The sequence below is a fragment of the Neovison vison genome, chromosome 1 (assembly GCF_020171115.1).
Source record: "Neovison vison isolate M4711 chromosome 1, ASM_NN_V1, whole genome shotgun sequence".
Classification (NCBI taxonomy): domain Eukaryota; kingdom Metazoa; phylum Chordata; class Mammalia; order Carnivora; family Mustelidae; genus Neogale; species Neogale vison.
Window position 1 is genome coordinate 228,388,808 of NC_058091.1, and position 19,059 is coordinate 228,407,866.

Sequence of the window (19,059 nt, forward strand, 5' to 3'; positions counted from 1 at the left end):
ACATTGGAAATTAAAATGAAGCAGTGGGTAAAAGTCAACTGTAGACCTGGGAGAGTTAAAATAGACACACCCAAACATATTCAAGGAAGCTTTGGCGCTCAGGTAAAAGTGTCTCAGATAGGAAGTGTCTTAGAGTTTGCTCATTGGGGCAGGAACTTATGGCAGTCTGAGGCTGAGATCCACCTAGAGGCTGCCTTAAATCTCCACAGGTCTTGACTAGCCCCCCGGCGTTGCTCATGCAAGAGCTCAAGACACGCGTCGGCCTCTTTCCTCAATATCCTGTGCTCAGTCAATATTTATTCCAGCTTCTCGTTGCTTTCTCCACATTAGTTTCAGGAGAGGCCAAGACATCCTTGAAGCTGGTTCCGGATACCGCCCGAGTTCAGCTGAGCGGATGCCGCCCCATGCTGCTGGGAAGGAAGACATGCTGCCTGCAGTGAGCTCAGCTGTCCTTGCAAGCATGGGGGCCCAGGTAAGTTTCCCAGGTCTCACTAGCCGTTAGCAGGCTCTGGTCCCTGGTGTCCCTGGTGCCGAGCGACAGGCAATTAATTGTACCACTGATTCCCACCATAACCATCCTGGAATGGTTGGTTATTTTGCCTGGCTATTGCTTAGCATCCAGTCCTGGCTTACTTAGTGGTCCTCTACGAGATTCTGTAAGCCACCTGATTAATTTCTTTTTGTTTAAAATAGTAAGAGTGGTCAATACTGTTTGTAGGTAAAATGTTCTGAGTGTCACATGCACTGTGTTTTACACAGTCTTTAAGGCTTTTGTAACTACTGCTAAAGCTTACCTCTGCAGCTGTGACATAAGAAATTTGCAGAAAGAGAAAACATTTTATTCTTGTTTTGAATCACTTTTTGTCCCTTCCACAGTGCCGAGTACACGGCAGGAGCTCAAAAGTACTTGTTTAATTGAAATGTCCTTTTGGAGAAAGGAAATAGGAGGCAGACCATTGATCCCTCTGGAAGGTATATAAAGTGATCAGTTGTAGTGCAGGAAGAACACATTACAAAGTTTAGATAAGTAGACACTCTAATTTTCATCTGAATGTAATTTTTATGAAGTAGTACTGGTATTTAATACAGCTTGATAGTACATAGATACTGAGGAATACATCTATGTGGGTCTGCATGATTAGAAAGTTATTACATATATAGGTGAGAAATTTAAAAAAATATCTGGAGGCCACTGGGCTTAGTGACATCTCATGGTGCTTTCCAGTGATTTTTTTTCTGAACTAGTCAGACATTTCTCAGCAGTTCGATAAGCAGAGAGCTCTGTAGAGTGCCATCTGGTGGTGATTCTTTCAACCTGCAGCTTTGAGCTCGTTATTCTCCCCATAAGCCTCCGCCTCCTGTGGGGGGGTGGTCTCCCCTCCAGGCTGAGGGTGAGTTTCTGGGGAGACAAAACTAAGGTCCTGTGCCGCAGTGACTGAAAGAGAGAGTGAAATCTGTTGGGCCAAAGGAAACAAAGGTGTGGAGGAGGCAGAGAAGCACAGGTGAGACAACAGGGGCGTAACACAGGTGGAAACAGGGGGATTATATTAACAATCTGTGCTTAAAGGGCCACTGCAACTAAGTTGGGGGAACCTAGAGCAAAAGGGATCGTGACCCCTGGGTTCCACAGTGTCCACGTTCATCACCAAACACCAGAAGGCCAGGATGGAGGGTGTGCTGAGTGCTCTTTTCTCTCCCTGAAGCCAGGTGTTGTCACAGAACAATGATTCCTTGAGGCTAAACTTGCCCTCCCTGAGAAAGAAATGAACTTTCAAAAACTAAAACTTGGTCCCTGACCAGAGAGCACAGAGCCTGAAATCTTCTTTCTCAGATGACTGGCACGCTTCTGCTTCTTGCTGCTCTCCCTCCTATTCATCCTTGACCAACTGCTCCTGGGGGAGTTCTGGTGGTGACTGTCAGTACAGATGCAGCATTTTTCTGGAGCTCAAGGTCCCTCACTGCTCCTTGGGAGAATGGAACCGAGCAATGACAATTATGCCTCCCCACAGATGCATGCGTCCTTAATCTGCCCGCTGCAGCGTGAAACAGCAAAGAAGATATTTTAATAGTCCGAGGATAAAGTGTCAGGACTGTCCCTAGTTGATCCGGTTCCCCTGAGGAACAGGGGAAGAGCTGATCGCTGTCACTAGCCTTCTCCCCCTGCCCTTTAAAACCCAGCAGGATAAAATAAGTCAAGAGGTAGGGGCAAAGAAAAGCAGGCAGGGAAAGGGAAGTGATGTCTGAGAGATGGTGGCGGGGAATGGGGTAAGAGGAGAGAAAGAAAAGGGGTGTGTGTGTGGGGAACCACACAGCGGGAGTTCCGGTTCTCTGAGAATTTCATCAGAATAGTAAGTAGGGGTGGGGAGGGCTGGAAGGAGGGCCCTGCAGAAATAGCCACCTTCAGAACAAAGGGAGAACAAAGCTCCCCGAATCCTCATCCTTCGGTGACAGCCCCTTGGGAGTCTGTAGGAAAGCAGAGGCAGCGGGTTGGAAATTCGGTGTAAAAAATGAGAAGGAGCTAGGGATGTAAGCTGGGGATGAGCAGCGGTTGGGTGTGCCCTCCCCGGAGTGTCCCGGGGAAGACTTCCCAGACATGCCCTATGGGAGTGGCTGAGGGATCTGGGTTAAATTTGCAACAGAGCCGGCAGTATGACCGGGGAAGGAGGGTCCCTGGCTGTGCTTAGTGTGGGTGGGAGGCAGGACAGGGTCGAGGTGACCTGAGCTGGGCGCTTGCTGAGCTTTGCCATGGGCGGAATCAGTGGGAGACTGTGGTGTGGTTTGGGGACTGCTTCGCCTTGCATTAGGTTTATAACCCTGTAGAGGTCTATATAGGTCCTCCTTTCTTTCTCTGCAAGGTGGGTATCCTAGTCCTTGTTTAATTATTCACGCACTCCTCATCCGTTTATTGCACCACAGCCACACGCTAGGCACTCTGATCCATGCCTGGACTACGAAATGAATCCCCCCTGCCCTGTATCCAGAGCTCACCTAGCATCCCGCACTTTACATACAACTCCCTTCCACAGCCCTCAGAGCTCAGCAGTCTCATTAGCTCCATTTAACAAGCGGAGAAGCCGAGCACAGACTCATTATGTACTACGGCAAGGTCACCCACAGCAGCTAGTAATTGGAGAGTTTGAATTCGAACCCAGGCAGCCCAGCACCGGAGTCCAAACTCCCACCCTCCTCTCTGCTTCCAGAATCACAGGCTTGTCATTTTGTCTGGAAAGTGAAGGTACTTGGCCAGAGATTCTCTGAGATTGCTTCCATGCCCAAGGTTGGCTGCCTCTGCCATGCGGTAGCGTAGGGTTAGGGAGATCCCGGGGTTTACTCTACATGCCAGGGTCCATGCTATATCTGGGCACGCTGAATGTGGGAGCAGAGACATTCTCCCTAATTTCTTATAATTCCCCATAATCTCAGCCTCTGTCCCCTTCTGTCAGTGGCTAGAAGTGGGTCGTCGGAGCTCTTCTGAGAGGGAAGGCGAGAACACTAGGTTTGGGGGCTGCCAAGGAGAAATCTAGCACACTATTTTTTTTTAATTGTTTCACTTATTTTACCTCATTTATTAAAACTGTGAATAAAGGGCTAACAAAATTATCTATTCTGGGTGCCCTGAAATAGATGACAAGAGATAACTACTTGAGACGCAAACAATAAGGTCCAGACTGCCCAATGTTTGTTTTTCTTTTTTTCAGAGCTAAACATGCTTTTAAAAGAAGACTGTTTTTCTTCTATCCTAACACCCTGGGTCTCCTGGCCTTGGTGTGTGTATCCCAGAGTAGCCAAGAATGAGGTCAGAATTTAGGGTGGGTGATGAAGCCATGGCACAAAAAAAAAAAATAAAAAAACCAAGACAGTGGGGCCTAAGTGGTACTAGTTTCTCCTCACATAAGATTTTTGAAGGAGGGAAAAGTTTGTGTGGTGGAAAACAAACAGCCAGTGGTGTCCCACCTCCAGAAGCAACTGTAGGTTTCAGTGTTTTTAAAGCATTAAGGAGAGATCATCAGGACTTCCGAGGGGAAGAGGATGGCTGCCTTTCATATGCATATCTGCCTACATACATTTCCATATTTTTACTACAAATTCCCCCAGAGGGATGTGAGGGGGAAGCGGTATGAGCACCCTAATCAGGGAAACTAGTGACTTGGGAGGCAATCTTGACAGGGTGTCAATGGCACATTTAAAAAACGGATTTTTCTTAGGCAGGGAGAGGCTGAATGGATTTATGGGTCCAGCAAGAGGAGCAGGGACCACGCAGTGTCAGAGGTTAGGGGGACAACAGCAAGGACACACCCTAGCAAAGGCAGAGGACAGCTGCCAAGTTGAAAAAGCCAGTGGCTGCTCTGACAGCATTTGTACCCAAAAGTCAGAGAACTTGGATGTGAGGCCAGCAGAGAAATGGTTCCCCTACTCCAGGGAATGATGTTCTGCCCTGACGGGATGGAAAACCAGAGTTGACCTGTTGGGTGACTGTTCAGCCCCTGGCAAGACCCGTATTACAGTCACAGAGAGAAATGACCACACACAGCATCTGCCCTCAGCTGCTTAAGGCTCTGAATGCAGACCCGGGAGTGGGCTTGGTTTCTCCATCCACCCCCACCAGAATCCCCGTACCCCACAAGTGTAAATACCACCACCAGGATTAAACCAGCTCAGGACAAGAGCTCAGTGATGGGATATGCTAGAGAACAAGTGTGGGGCGGGTGGGAGGGGGTTAGTTAGTCTTCAGTAAAGAAAATTTCCCTATTTTTGCCCTCGGAAATCCAGAGAAACAAAGAGCAAGACTCTTTCTGGGAAACAGCTTCAGTCTGATGGCCAGGGCTGTTCTGGGCTTGGGGTGAGGCTTGAAATCACTGTAAGATTCTAAAATTTGGAAGTCAAAGGACAGGATCCAGAAAACCTTTAAGTCAAACACTACAACTAAGTTATCACAGAGATGCTTCTGAAAATGCTAATGATGTCCTGAAATTAAGCTGAGGAAAGACTCTTTGCCAACATTTTGGATTGGGGAAAGGGAAGGGAAGGATTATCACACCAGAAGCTGTGTCTGGAAAGGGTTTGGGCAGGGGCGCCTGGGTGGCTCAGTGGGTTAAGCCGCTGCCTTCGGCTCAGGTCATGATCTCAGGGTCCTGGGATCGAGTCCCGCGTCAGGCTCTCTGCTCAGCAGGGGGCCTGCTTCCCTTCCCCTCTCTCTGCCTGCCTCTCTGCCTACTGTGATCTCTCTCTGTCGAATAAATAAATAAAATCTTAAAAAAAAAAAAAAAGAAAAGAAAGGGCTTGGGGGTGGGTGGTGGCAGAGTGGGACAGAGAACACAGGGCCAACACAAGGGTGAGCACTGCTTTGAGTCTTGGCCACAGGCACCTTCATTGCCTCACCTGAGAACCTACCCCTTGTGCCTGAATGGAGCCTGAACAGGCCGTAGACAGTGCCTTTCTGAGGTGTTTTGTGGTTGGGAGATAAGTGTTGCTCTCCCTGCCTAGACCCTGGTCCTAAACTTCCAGATTTGTCTTCCAAAACACACATGGGTCAAGTTCCCATGAGTTTGCACACTCCTAGCAACACCTTCCTCTTTGCCACTCAGGAATGCAGAATTGTGGCGGCACTGATGAAGTGACTGTGACTCTCAATCTCTCGCTCTCCCTCTCTCTCTCTGAGAGACTGCACATACACACACAGCCCCCCTCAGGTCGTGTGTCTCACCCGATCTTCAATTACACTCTTCATGACTGAGTCCTGACAACAGTGAGGAACTGCAGTTTTAGGAACTTGAAAGCAGGGAATTCAGGGACATAGTCCAAAAACCTTCCCACAGAACCCTCAGCTCAAGGTGGACATCCGATTTACAAATCCCGCGGGCCTTAGCCTAATGTGGGTTTTCTCTAAGGCCCGGTGTTTTGAGGTTTTGCAGATGCCTGGGCCGCCAGCCTCCGCCTCTCCAGGCCGACCAGACGACTCCCTCTAGTGGCTGTTCCGAGTACGCTCCTTAAATTTCCAGCCCACCAAGATGCAGGAAGATGTAATTCCAGAGACAACCCCTCTGTGAGCTCATAGATCCCTTTTACATCCTTTTGTTGATAAAGATAATCGCAAACTTTTTTGAACACTTAATGCCTACAGGATCCTAGATGAATTTACCCTGCCAGTTGTGTCCCATTTGGCAAATGAGGAAACGCAGGCAGAGAAGTGTGTGGAGATCACATGAGTCTGGGAGCAGTGCGACTCTGAACAGCCATATTCTAGAGCCCAGGCCCCAGCATTGGCCTTTCCCCCCACCAAGCCATGTACAGAGTCTGGATGCCAGTGTCGCCACCTCAGTCACAAGGCCTTCAACAGAGGGACCGTCAGATTCCATAATTAGTGCTTGCATTTCTTTGTGAGTCACTACTTTAGACTAGCTTGCAGCCACGCTTACAGCCATGAGCGGTAGCCCACTTTACAAGATCAGCTCCCTGCACCAGGTTTGCTCCTATAGAAAAAGACATTTTTTTTTTTAAGATTTCATTTATTTATTTGACAGAGAGAAATCACAAGCAGATGGAGAGGCAGGCAGAGAGAGAGAGAGGGAAGCAGGCTCCCCGCTGAGCAGAGAGCCCGATGCGGGACTCGATCCCAGGACCCCGAGATCATGACCTGAGCCGAAGGCAGCGGCCCAGCCCACTAAGCCACCCAGGCGCCCCAAGAAGAAGACATTTTAAAGTATTCTTTTTCTTTAATTTTCTCATATTGAAAATGTGCATAGCACATTATTTCTAATTTTTCCCCCATACATAATAAGTTCTGTACAGAAAAATTTAATGAATCTTTGGGTTATGGAAATACCTTCTATTCAATAAAAACCCAAAGCTACTCCCTCCCCCCATTCGTTGGGAAGTTAGATTCCTGAGGTTTGAAATTACACGAGTTTGGAAGCCAGAAAGAATCAGACTTGTGTCTGACTCTGGCTCTTAGCAGCTGTCTGACCTGGCCAGACACTTAACACTTCTGGATTCCAGTTCCCTTATCTATAAAACAAAGGAATTTAGCCAGATGAATTTTAAGACCCCTGCTAGCTGGATTATTAGGTGTTGGAGGGTTGTGAGAGCAGACATAAAAAATAGCATAATAATGGGATGAGGTCATTAATATCAGTCATGTGCTTCTGTACCACATGTTCTACCTTTTAGATTGGACAAATTAAGCTCATTATCTACATGCCTATGTGAAATAGATTGGTGGCTTGGGATCCCTAGTAAGGGGTCTCAGGGTAAGAGTTAAATCCTCTCTCCCTAGTCTCTGAGCAGTTCATATGAACCCAATGAAATTGGGACACATTTTCCAGTTCCTTGGACTGAAACACTGAGGCACATATGGCCACATGTGCTCTTCTATTGTACACAGTAGAAACCTACAGTGGATAATACAGGTGACACATGTTACTTTCAAAGGAGTTTTCTCCTTTTTCCTAATTGAGTCACTTGAAAAGCAGCAGAACCCAAGGTCAGAAACATGTGGCTATTCATGGTTAATGTTCATAGAATGCTAACGTGAGAAGTCAGGACCCGTTTTTCCCACAACCACTGATGAACAGGGTCAGGCCAGGTTGAAGCGAAGAACAGGAGGATATTTGGGCCTCCTGCAGTCACGTACTAAACAACTCTGTTTTCCTGATTCTCATGTGACTAGCTTTTATAAGGATTTTTTAAAAATTATTTTTATTAACATATAATGTAGTATTTGCCCCAGGGGTACAGGTCTGTGAATCATCAGTCTTACACATTTCACAACACTCACCATAGCACATACCCTGCCCAATGTGCATCACCCAGCCACCCTATCCCTACTTCCTGTCCCCCCAGCAACCCTCAGTTTGTTTTGTGAGATTAAAAGTCTCTTATGGTTTGTCTCCCCCCGATCCCATCTTGTTTCATTATTTCCTTCCCTGCCCCCCAAACCCTCCACTTTGCCTCTCAAATTCCTCATATCAAGGAGATCATATGATCATTGTCTTGTTCTGATTCACTTATTTTGCTTAGCATGATGCCCTCTAGTTCCATCCATGTCATTGCAAATGGCAAGATTTCATTTCTTTTGATGGCTGCATAGTATTCCATTGTGTATATATACCACATCTTCTTTATCCATTCATCTGTTGATGGACATCTAGGTTCTTTCCATACTTTGGCTATTGCAGACATTGCTGCTATAAACATTCGGGTGCGCATGCCCCTTCAGATCACTACTTTTGTATCTTAAAATACCCAGTAGTACAATTGCTGGGTTGTATGGTAGCTCTGTTTTCAACTTTTTGAGGAACCTCTGTGCTGTTTTCCAGAGTGGCTGCACCAGCTTAGATTACCACCAATAGTGAAGGAGGGTTCCCCTTTCTCTGCATCCTCTCCAACACCTGTCATTTCCTGACTTGTTAATTTTAGGCATTCTGACTGGTGTGAGATGGTATCTCACTGTGGTTTTGATTTGTATTTCCCTGATGCCGAGTGATATGGAGCACTTTTTCATGTGTCTGTTGGCCATCTGGATGTCTTCTTTGCAGATATGTCTATTCATGTCCTCTGCCCATTTCTTGATTGGATTATTTGTTCTTTTGGGTGTTGAGTTTGATAAGTTCTTTCTAGATTTTGGATACTAGCCCTTTATCTGGTATGTCATTTGCGAATATCTTCTCCCATTCTGTCAGTTTCCTTTTGGTTTTGATGACTGTTTGCTGTGCAAAAGGTTTTTTGTTTTTTGTTTTTAATTTTTTTTCTCAATTTATTTATTTTCAGAAAAACATTATGTGTGCAAAAGGTTTTGTTCTTGATGAAGTCCCAGTAGTTCATTTTTGCCCTTGCTTCTCTTGCCTTTTGCAATGTTTCTAGGAAGAAGTTGCTGTGACTGAGGTCACAGAGGTTGCTGCCTCTGTTCTCCTCAAGGATTTTGATAGATTCCTTTCTCACATTGAGGTCTTTCATCCATTTTGAGTCTCTTTTTGTGTGTGGGTGATGTAAGGAAATGGTCCAGTTTCATTTTTCAGCATGTGGCTGTCCAATTTTCCCAGCACCATTTGTTGAAGAGATTGTCTTTTTTCCATTGGACATTCTTTCTTGCTTGGTCAAAGATTGGTTGCACATAGAGTTGAGGGTCTATTTCTGGGCTCTCCATTCTGTTACATTGATCTAGGTGTCTGTTTTTGTGCCAGTACCATACTGTCTTGATGATCACGGCTTTGCAATAGAACTTGAGGTCTGGAATTGTGATGCCGCCAGCTGTGGTTTTCCTTTTCAACATTCCTCTGGCTATTTGGGGTCTTTTCTGGTTCCATGTAAATTTTGGGATTATTTATTCCATTTCTTTGAAAAAACTGGATGGTTTTTGATAGGGATTGCATTAAATTTGTACATTGCTTTAGGTAGCATAGACATTTTCACAATCTTTATTCTTCCAATCCATGAGCATGGAACGTTTTTCCATTTCTTCGTGTCTTCTTCAATTTCTTTCATGAGTACTTTATAGTTTTCTGAGTACAGATTCTTTGCCTCTTTGGTTAGATTTATTTCTAGGTATCATATGATTTGGGGTGTAATTGTAAATGGGACTGACTCCTTAATTTCTCTTTCTTTTGTGTTGTTGTTGGTGTATAGGAATGCAACTAATTTCTGTGTATTGATTTTTTTTATCCTGACACTTTACTGAATTCTGTATGAGTTCTATCAGTACTTGAGTAGAGTCTTTAGGATTTTCCACATGAAGTATCATTACCTACAAAGAGTAAGAGTTTAACTTCTTCTTTGCCAATTCAGATGTCTTTAATTTCTTTTTGTTGTCTGATTGCTGAGGCTAGGACTTCTAGTACTAAGTTGAATACCAGTGGGGATAGTGGACAGGAACTGCTGTGTTCCTGACCTTAGGGGGAAAAGCTCTCAATTTTTCCCCATTGAGAATGATATTTGCAGGGCGCCTGGGTGGCTCAGTGGGTTAAGCCACTGCCTTCGGCTCAGGTCATGATCTCAGGGTCCTGGGATCGAGCCCTGCATTGGGGGGTCTCTGCTCAGCAGGGAGCCTGCTTCCCTCTCTCTCTCTCTACCTGCCTCTCCATCTACTTGTGATTTCTCTCTGTCAAATAAATAAATAAAATCTTAAAAAAAAAAGAGAATGATATTTGCTGTGGGTTTTTCATAGATGACTTTGATGATATTGAGGTATGAACCCTGTATCCCTACACTGTGAAGAGTTTTGATCAAGACATGATGCTGTACTTTGTCAAAGGCTTTTTCCATGTCTATTGAGTGTCATACAATTTTTGTTCTTTCTTTCATTACTGTTTTGTATCACATGGATTGATATGCTGATGTTGAACCAACTTTGCTGGCCAGGAATAAATCCCACTTGGTTGTGGTGAATAATCCTTTTAATGTACTTTTGGAACCTACTGATAGTATTTTGGTGAGAATTTTTACATTCATGTTCATCAGGGATATTGGTCTGTAATTCTCTTTTTTGATGGGGTCTTTGTCTGGTTTTGGAATGAAGGTAATGCTGGTCTCATAAAATGATACTGGAAGTTTTCCTTCCATTTCTATTTTTTGGCACAGTTTCAGGAGAATAAGTGTTATTCTTTAAATGTTTTGTAGATTTTCCCTGAGAAGCCATCTGGCCCTGGGCTCTTGTTTTTTGAAAGATTTTTGATGACTGCTTCAATCTCCTTACCAGTTATGGGTCTGTTCACGTTTTCTATTTCTTCCTGGTTCAGTTTTGATAGTTTATACATCTCTGGGAATGCATCCTTTTCTTCCAGATTGTCAGATTTACTGGTATATAGTTGCTCCTAATATGTTCTTATAGTTGTTTGTATTTTTTTGGTATTGGTTGTGATCTCTCCTCTTTAATTCATGATTTTATTTATTTGTGTCCTTTCTCTTTCCTTTTTGATAAGTCTGGATGTCGGGGACCACCTCCGGCCGGGAAAGTCCCCACCATTACACGATGGCGCTTGGCTCACTGCCAGCAAAATACGCTGCAAGTGAACAACGAACTTTCTGGTGAAGCCTGCCTAAAGGAGGACATAGTCATTGGCTGTTTCAAATTTAATCAGCATAGTAACAGGACTCTCATTGGCTCTCCCCATTGTTTGGCCCCTTATTGGTCACCCTGACACATATAAGCTAAGAAAGTTGTTGAAAAAAAGAGACGAAGCATTAACACCATACCAGGCTGGTTGTCGTTCTTGCGGGCCGAGGGCGACATCTGGACAGGGGTTTATCAATCTTTTTAATTCTTTCAAAGAACCAGCTCCTAGTTTCATTGATTTGTTCTACTGTTCTTTTGGTTTCTATTTCATTGATTTCTGCTCTGATCTTTATGATTTCTCTTCTTCTGCTAGGTTTAGGCTTTATTTGCTGTAATATTCCCAGCTCTTTTAGGTATAGGGTTAAGTTGTGTTTTTGAGACCTTTCTTTTTTCTTGAGGAAGGCTGTTTTGCTATATACTTTCTTCTCAGGGCTGCCTTTGTTGTGTCCCACAGATTTTGAACCATTGTGTTTTCATTTTCATTTGTTACCATGATCAATTCTTCTTTAATTTCCTGGTTGACCCATTCATTCTTTAGTAGGATGCTCTTTAGCCTCCATGTATTTGAGTTCTTTCCAAATTTCCTCTTGTGATTGAGTTCTAGCTTCAGAGCATTGTGATCTGAAAATATGCAGGGAATGATCCCAATCTTTTGGTACTGGTTGAGACCTGATTCGTGACCCAGGCTGTGATCTATTCTAGAGAATGTTTGGTATGTGCTAGAGAAGAATGTGGATTCTCTTGCTTTGGAATAGAATGTTCTGAATATATCTGTGATGTCCATCTGGTCCAGTGTATCATTTAAGACCTTTATTTCCTTCTTGATCTTTTGATTGGATGATCTGTCTATTTCAGTGAGGGGGGGTGTTAAAGTCTCTTACTATTATTGTATTATTGTTGATGTGGTTCTTTGATTTTGTTATTAATTGGCTTATATAGTTGGCTGCTCCCATGTTCGGGGCATAGATGTTTAAAATTATTAGATCTTCTTGTTGGACATACCCTTTCATTATGATATAGTGTCCTTCCTCATCTCTCATTTTAGTCTTTGGCTTAAAATCTAATTAATCTGATATAAGGATTGCCGGCCCAGCTTTCTTTTGATGTCCTTTAACGTGGTAAATTGTTTTCCACCCTCTCACTTTAAATCTGGAGGTGTCTTTGGGTCTAAAATGAGTTTGTTGTAGGTAGCATATTGATGGGTTTTGGTTTTTTTATCCATTCTGATACCCTTTGTCTTTTGATTGGGGCATTTAGCCCACTTACATTCAGGGTAACTATTGAGAGATATGAATTTAGTGCCATTGTATTGCCTATAAGGTGACTGTTACTGTATATTGTCCCTGTCCCCTTCTGGTATACTTTTAGGCTCTCTTTTTGCTTAGAGGATTCCTTTCAATATTTCCTGTAGAGCTGGTTTGGTGTTTGCAAATTCTTTTAATTTTTGTTTGGTCCTGGAAGCTTTTTATCTCTCCTTCTATTTTCAATGATAGCCTTGCTGGATATAGTATTCTTGGCTGCATATTTTTCTCATTTAGTGTTCTGAATATATCATGCCAGTTCTTTCTGGCCTGCCAGGTCTCTATGGATAAGTCTGCTGCCAATCTAATATTTATACCATTGTATGTTACAGACTTCTCATCCCAAACTGCTTTTAGGACTTTCTCTTTGTCACTAAGACTTTTAAGTTTTACCTTTAGATGACGGGGTGCGGACCTATTTTTACTGAATTTGAGCTAGGATTCTCTGTGACATCCGGATTTTGATACTTGTTCCCTTTGCCATATTAGGTAAACTCCCTACCGTAATTTGCTCCAGTATACCTTTTGCCCCTGTCTCTCTTTCTTCTTCTGGAATCCCAATTATTCTAATATTGTTTCATCGTATGATATCATTTATCTCTTGAATTCTCCTCTCGTGGTCCAGTAGTTGTTTGTCTCTCTTTTGCTCAGCTTCTTTATTCTCTGTCATTTGGTCTTCTGTATCATTAATTCTCTTGTCTGCCTCATTTATCCTAGCAGTAAGTGCCTCCATTTTTTATTGCACCTCATTCATAGCTTTTTAAAAATTTCAACTTGGTTAGATTTTAGTTCTTTTATTTCTCCAGAAAGGGTTTCTCTCAAATCTTCCATACCTTTTTTGAGCCCCACTCGCACCTTGTGAATCATCATTCGGCTCCAATGTCAGAACTCCAATTCTGACATATTACCAATGTCCATATCGATTAGGTCCCTAGCTTTTGGTACTGCCTCTTGGTTTGTTGTTGTTGTTGTTGTTTGTGGTGAATTTTTCGGCCTTGTCATTTTATCCCAATAAGAATATATGAACGAGAGAATAAAATACTAAAAAGGTGGTAAAGACCCCAGAAAAATGTACGCTGACCAAATCAGAAGAGACCCCAAATTGGGCGGGGGGGAGAAAGGGAGAAAAAAGGCATAAAAATTTTAAAAAATAAATATATATTAGACTGGAGAATAGAACAGAGTGACCCACTGATTTGAGGTGTATTTTGGTCTCTTAGAAGAAACTACCTCCCAAAATTTTAAAGAAAGAAAAAATTTATATATATAAAAATAAAGGTAAATACGATGAAGGGATGGAATATGACTGTAACAATGAAAATTAAAAAAAAATCTAAAAAGCAATTAATAAGTTGGTTGGAAAAGAAAAAAAAAAAGAGGTGAGAATGTGCTCAGGCTGGAGATTAGAACAAATCCATGTGCTAGATTTAGGGTATATTTTGATCTATTAGAAAGAATTGTATCCCAGAAGTTTTAGGGAAAAAGAAACCTATATGTATACAAAAAATAAGGTTAAATAAAATGAAGGGATAAAATATGACTATAACAATAAAGGTTTAAAACGATCTTTTTTCTTTTTTTTTTTTAGAAAGACATTGTTAAGATAAACTAGTTAAAAAATGTTGAAAGAGGAAAGACGAAAGGTTAAAGAAATAGAATAAGAAAAAAATAAAAAAAAATTAACTTTGCAAGACTAAAGGATCATGGGGGAAAAGCAATGAATTCCATGCATTGCTTTCGCCTAGCTCTGGAGTTCTGCTTTCTCCTTGATTGGTGAGCTTGGTCTTAGTGGGTATTCTTGCTGATCTTTTTGGGGAGGGGCATGTTGCAGTGAGTCTCAAATGTCTTTGCCCAAGGCTGAATTGTACTGCCTCTGCCCGGGGCCAGGCCAAGAAATCTGCTTGGGTTCACTTTCAGGAGCTTTTGTTCCCTGAACGCTTTCTGTACAGCTTTGGAGGATGGGAATGAAAATGGCGGCCTCCCAGTTCCATCCTGGAGGAGCCAGGGCCCCACTCCTCAGTGTGCCCTCAGAGAAAAGCAGTCAATTCTTCCCGTCACCCTGGTCTCCAGCTGCACTCTAAGCTCACCTGGCCCTTGATCAAGCGTTTCTGTTTCTGGCACACAGCCCCATTTGGAGTCTCCAAACCCAGCAGATTCCTGCCTCCAGAGGAGGAAGGTGAACCTCCCTGGATCTGCCACTTGTGGGGTCCCTGCTCAAAGAGCAGTGGTCCAATTGTGCCTTGGATCATGGTTTAAGGTAACCCTGAGCTGAAAGCTCACTCCTCGTCTCTGTCTCTGTAGCCAGCTTCTCTGCTCTGATACTTGGGAGCTCTGCCACACTCACACCCCCCCCACCCCGATCTTTCTGTGACTTCACGGGAGTTGAGACTACACTGTCCCTGTGAGGACTCCACCCCTGCTTAACCTCTGGAGTGATGTCCCTCAGTGAAGCAGACTTCTAAAATTTCTGATTTTGTGCTCCACTACTTGCCAGGAGCCGGCCCCTTCTCCTGTGGTTTATCTTCCCATTGCTTTGGATTCACTTCTCCACAGGTCCTACCTTCCAGAAAGTGGTCAGTTTTCTGTCCTAGAATTGCTGCTCTTCTTCTCTTCTATCTCCAGTTGAGTTTGTAGGTGTTTTGAATGGTGTGATAACTATTTTGCTGAACTCCTTGGACCTGATGTACTTGCAGTCTGCTACTCTTCCACCATCTTGCCTCTCTCTCTACAAGGATTATTTTTAAAAATCAAGTCTGGGTGCCTACGTGGCTCAGTGGGTTAAACCTCTGCCTTTGGCTCAGGTCATGATCTCATGGTCCTGGGATCGAGCCCTGCATCGGGCTCTCTGTCTGGCAGGGAGCCTGCTTCCCCCTCTCCCTCTGCCTGCCTCTCTGCCTACTTGTGATCTCTCTGTCAAATAAATAAATAAAATCTTTTTTAAAAATAAAAAAATAAAAAAAAATTTAAAAAGTCTGCTCAACTTTGGTGACTGGAAGCCAAGAATATATCTTTTTTCTCCCACTGGAGGAATAGGAGGTATAATAATCAAACAGGAGGCATTATAACCAAACCTGTGGCTGGAAGATGGGAAAATAAGAAAATCCTCCAGGCATCTAGTATAAATGGGTCCAGAAGAGGGAGTTAACATTGACCAACAATAGAATTCAACTTGGGCTTGATTAAGCAGAGGATTCTCAGAATTGTTTTAAGGGTTTGAAAAAACAGGCTTTGTGTCATTGCTGCTAGGAGTTGGCCATGCCTGCCTACCAGCCTGGATTACTCCTCCTGCTTTCCCATTTTCAGAATCAGTTTCTCATGTGGGTGCACCCCACCATTGGAGTCCAGGTAGAATGTCCCTACCCTAGTTGCAAGGGAAGCTGGGAAATTGAGCACTGGGTTTCTGTAAAGAAAGCTGTCTCTGCCTCCTAAGGGGTGGCGGTGGGCAATTCTCTCAAATGTAGTAGTTAAGTTCTTGGTCATCTCAACTGATTCAGGAGTTTAATGAGAAACTAATTATAAAGGTGTGGACAGCAAAAGGGGAAACCAGCAAGTTCTCCAGGGCCAACAGAAGTGGGAGGCCATGACCACCCTCTGACCTGAAAAGATTGGAAGTATATATGAAATGTGGTGAGACCGGTAAGAGTTGTGGTCTCAGGCAGAGGAAGGCAGCCACTAGCAGCACGTATCTCAATGCTGGGGAAGCTGGATAAATAAATACCCTCCCTGGTTCCTTCCTCTTTCCACTTCTCAGTCTCCTGCTGGAGCCTCCCATTGACTGAGCACTGTCAGAAGCCAGTGGTCCAGGGAGCCCATAAGGCAGTCCCTGGGAGTCAGGCTTTCAAGTACAAAGCAAGGTAAGGAAAGGTAGAGATTGGACACGGGGGGCAGATGGAGACCATCCAACATTTGGGAAGGGTGATCAAAGGTGAAGACTGTCTAACCAACAAAAGAAAAGAAAAAAGAGAAGAGGAAAGAAAAGGAAAAGGAAGGAAAGGAAAGAAGAGAAGAGAAGAGAAAAGGAAGAGAGAAAAGAAAAGAAGAGAAAAGGAAAGGAAAAGGAAAACAAAGAAAAAGAAAGGAAAGAAAAGAATAGAAAGGAGGAAAGGGAAGGAAAAAGAAAAGAATAGGAGAAGAAAGGAAAGGAAGGAAAAGGAGAGGAAAAGAAAGAGAGGGGAGGGGAGGAGGCGGAGGAGAGGAGAGGAAAGGAGCCCAGTGGTGGGAAAGGGACACAAACAGAAACACACACAGTGCTGCTGTGGGCCATCTCCTCCTGGAGGTTCCCAGACAAGTTGTCTCTTCTGCTGGCACTTCCTTTTCTTCTTTTATACTGGGTTCACAAAAATTGTTTTAACAGTTTTGCCTGTTCTTGTCTTAGTAATTTTTTTCCCTCTTATACATTTGCCCTGTGTACTTTCCCCAATTCACTCACATTCTCTTCTCCATTTCAATTTTATTAAAATGAAAGGGAATCATGTGTCCCATGTTCTCATCCTGGCCCAGCCTCCCTATGCTACCTCATGTTATGGAAAGAGGATAATGGCTTCTCCTCTCTGCCCTCTGGACTACTGTTTCCTCTTTTGTCTAGCAAGGGCCTTCACTGAATTTCTTTATTCAGTTAATTAGGAGATTTCCTGAGGACCCACTCTTGTGCCTCACAAAATGCTTCGTGTTGGTGATGCAAGATAAAGACAGGACTCAATGACCCAGGCTTTAAGAATCTTTCAGCTTACTGAGGAAGATAGACATCATGATATGATTAAATCTGTAAGCATGCTTAGTAGTGGTACATACTGCTAAGAAGTCATTCTGCTGTGACAGCGCATGAGAGGGGGAAACAGACCTTGTGTATGTTGTGGGGAAATCAAGAAAGACTTTCTGGAGGAAGTACATGAGCCCCATGGAGACAGGGGTCTTGGTGTGCTTTGTTTCCTGCTCTATCCCCAGGGCCTAGGAGACTTCCTGGCACATAGTAGGCATGTAACAAATACTGTGGAAGGAACAAGTGAATGCAGTGAAATGTGGGCTGAGACCTGAGGGATGGATAATGAGCTGTTTAGCAAAGCAGCAAGGAGAACAGTAGGGAAGGAACAAGCAGCATGATGAAAGTTCTGAGGCAAGAGAGGCAAGGGTAGAGTGGGACAGGGAGGGTACAGTGTGGCCCAGCATGATGCCAGGGAGGAGGCAGGTCTTAGGTTATATTGAGAATTTGATGGTATTCTTAGAGAACGGGGAGCCATTGAAGCAGTTAAGGAAGAGAGAGGCAGAATATAATAGGAGTTGGTTTGGATAATCATTAAAACATGGTCTTTGTCCTTTATAAACTAATGAGGATTTATGGAGGTCTACAGTTGGCACAAGGCTAGGACCAATAACCTGAGTGCCATGTTGGGAATCACAAATTACAATCGGTGAGAAGATAGCCCGACATGGTGGCGATGGCTACAGGGAAAGTGGTGAACATAGGAAAGGAAAAGGAAGGGATTTCTTCTTTTTTTACAAGTGATGTTTGCAAAGATCGTAAGAAAAGGGAAATTTCAACAGGGGCAAAGGAGAGTCTTCCGGATAAAAACATGAATAAAGCCCTGAATACAGGACAGCACTAAGAGATACTTGGAGAAGGTGGAATCGCACAGCCGTGGAGGGCTGGGACAAAGGGGAGAACAGTAAGTGAATCTGGGCTCTGACTGACATTTTTTTCCTTTTCCAAGTTTATTGAGGAATGATTGAGAAATATCATTGTATATATTTACAGCGTCCCAATCCAGTGATTTGATAAACACATAACATTGTAGAATGATGGCCAAGATCAAGATAATAAACACACCTGTCACCTCACAGAGTTAACTGTGTGTATGTGGGGGGGGCGGGTGATAAGAACATTTAAGATCGACTCTCTGCAGCTGTCAAGAATACAATATTGTCTTATCATTAATTATAGTCACTGCCATCTTGTACCTAAGACCCTCAGAACTTACTCATCTTATAACGGAAAGTTTGTACCCTTTGACCCACATCTTCCCATTTCCCTATCTCCTAGCCCCTGGCAACCATCCTATTCTCTGTACTCTATTTCTATGAGTTTGACTTCTAATTTTTTAAAAATTCTACATATAAGTGATACCATTCAGTATTTGTCTTTCTCTATGTGGCTTATTTCACTTAGCATACTGCCCTTCTTTTTTTTTTTTTTTTTTAATGACCAAATAATATTTCATTGTGTGTTTCCATTCATCTGTTGAAGGGCATTTCCATTGTTTCCATATCTTGGCGGCTAGGAATAATGCTGCAATGAACGCAGGAAGGCAGATATCTCTTAGAGATACTGATTTCATTTCCTTTGGATATATTGCCAGAAGTGAGATGGCCAGACCATACAATCGCTGTTGGAGCAGTGGAGTGGGATTAATGGGCTTAATCTTTGGGCTCTCTGCAAGTGTATGGGGCGCTGGAGGATTCAGGATTCACCTCAGCGAGGAGGAAGGTGCAGAGGTACAGGTGTGTACCAATAGAGCTCTACACTTAAAAGGCAGCACTGTCCACTCTTCTAGTGCTCTGTGTTATCTCATTTAATCCTGTTGCAACGAGCGGCTGGGGTGAGGATGATTATTACCAATTTTCTTTTGTAGATGAGGAAAATGAGCCACCAAACAGTTAAATAACTTCCATATGGTTGTAAATCTGGGAGCCGGGGTCTCCAGACGGGCGGGCAGC

The 19,059-nt window shown here is 43.6% G+C and overlaps 1 long non-coding RNA gene across 1 annotated transcript in view; it reads left to right on the top strand.

The window, feature by feature from the left end:
- The first annotated feature begins 219 nt into the window (after window positions 1-219).
- Window positions 220-19,059, top strand: part of LOC122889325 — an 88,107-nt gene continuing 69,267 nt past the window's right edge. The window contains exon 1 of the long non-coding RNA XR_006380880.1: window positions 220-472. This is a non-coding gene — a long non-coding RNA (uncharacterized LOC122889325). The remainder of the gene's footprint in view (window positions 473-19,059) is intronic.